This window comes from Chiloscyllium plagiosum, chromosome 5 (genome assembly GCF_004010195.1).
Source record: "Chiloscyllium plagiosum isolate BGI_BamShark_2017 chromosome 5, ASM401019v2, whole genome shotgun sequence".
Lineage (NCBI taxonomy): Eukaryota > Metazoa > Chordata > Chondrichthyes > Orectolobiformes > Hemiscylliidae > Chiloscyllium > Chiloscyllium plagiosum.
In genome coordinates, this window is record NC_057714.1 from 123,613,619 (window position 1) to 123,615,479 (window position 1,861).

The following is a 1,861-nucleotide window of genomic DNA, read 5'->3' on the forward strand; positions in this document are numbered from 1 at the left end:
GCCTATGCCATGGTCACACCCCTTCTTCTCTGTGGTCACTCCCTTTCTGCTCCACAGTCACTCCCTGTCTGCTCTGTGGTCACTCCCCGTCTACTCAGTGGCCAATCCCTGTCCTTACTCGCAGAGCGCTTCAGAGAACATCTCTGGGACACCCGCACCAATCAACCACACCGCCCCGTGACCTGCTCTTCCTGTCCATCTTCCTATCCACTCCACCCTCCCCTCCGACCTCTCACCTTTACCCCCTCCTCCATCCACCTATTGCCCTCTCAGCTACCTTCTCCCCAGCTCACCCCCAACCCCCTCATTTATCTCTCCACTCTGGAGGCTCCCTGCCTCATCTTGATGAAGAGCTTATGCCTGAAACGTTGATTTTCCTGCTGCTGGGATGCTGCCTGACCTGCTGTGCCTTTCCAGCACCATTCCCTGTCTGCTCCTTGGTCACTCCCTGTTCACTGTGTGGTCACTCCCAGTCCCCTCCCCCAAGCCCGTGCCTCAATGAGCTGCTGGTTTTATTGCTGTGGATATGCCTCACTGCTGGTGGCCACACCTCACTCTCTACCTTACAGAACAGGGAGGGGCTGGCAAAGAAAACTTAGCGAGACTCGTACTGACAGGCAGAGCTCTGTGAGCACAGAGGCTGCAGTTAGAGAGACTGAGTGAGAGAGAGAGAGAGAGAGAGAGCAGGCAGCTCACCACAGTCTCCCAGTAAACAGCCGGAGCAAAGAGGGACGCTTTCCTTGTCATAACGTCCCCCACTCTGTCTTTGGAAGATGTACAAAAGGCAGGAGAGCAGGAATCGTTTGTCACCGGACAACAGGCTCTATCACGATATGTTGAAATCTACTGAATCCAGGAAAGGTACTTGCTTCAGATGGTGGTGGAGCTTGTCTCCAGCTGAAGGATGGGAGGGATCGGGGTATTTCGGATGTTGCTATCGGATCAGTCCTGAGTTACTGTTAACCCTTGGAGGTCTGGATTTACTGCTTTGCTTCCCTCTATATCTGCCAGTCAGGCAGCACTCTGGTCTCTGCTCTGCCAATCTCAGACCGGTCTCCCTTTTCTCTTTCTTTGCTCCATCACTAAGGCTTGTCTCTTTTTAACCTGACAATGCCCACCCCACCTTTCACCCCTCACCCTTGCCTCAGCACATTGGCTGCAGAAACCCTCACCCATCCATTCGATCTGACAATCTCAGCTCACTCCCAGTTGGTCTTCCTCACTTGAACCTCCATCAAACATCTGTTGCCCATGTCTGAACAGGCACTGAGTCTGAATCACCTTTCACCCCCAGGATGACTGACCCCCCGCCTGACTGATATCTGAGCAGGCGACATCTCCACTGTCAGGCTCTCTTCCTTGTTTTCAAATTACTGCCTGGTCTGTAACCCCCTGCAATCCCATACACTCCAATATCCAGCCTTGTGCTCCCCTCTGATTACAAACGCCTCCACAACTGGTAGCTCTACTCAAACTTCACTCCCTAAACCACTGCACCTCAATCATTCACTCTCAGTTACCACTTCTCGGTCAGGGCTGTAACACACTCATTTCTGAGTCATAGGCTCGTGGGTACGAGTCTGACTCTAGGACATGAATGTAAGATCCTAATAGTCACTTAGGGCATGCCGCACTGTCGCAGGGTCAGTGCTGAGGGAGTGGGCCCTGTGGGAGAGTCAGTGCTGAGGGAGTGCCGCACTGTCGGAGGGTCAGTGCTGAGGGAGTGGGCACTGTCGGAGGGTCAGTGCTGAGGGACTGCCGCACTGTCGGTGGGTCAGTGCTGAGGGAGTGTTGCACTGTCGGAGGGTCAGTGCTGAGGGAGTGTCGCACTGTCGGAGGGTCAGTGCTGAGGGAGGGCCGC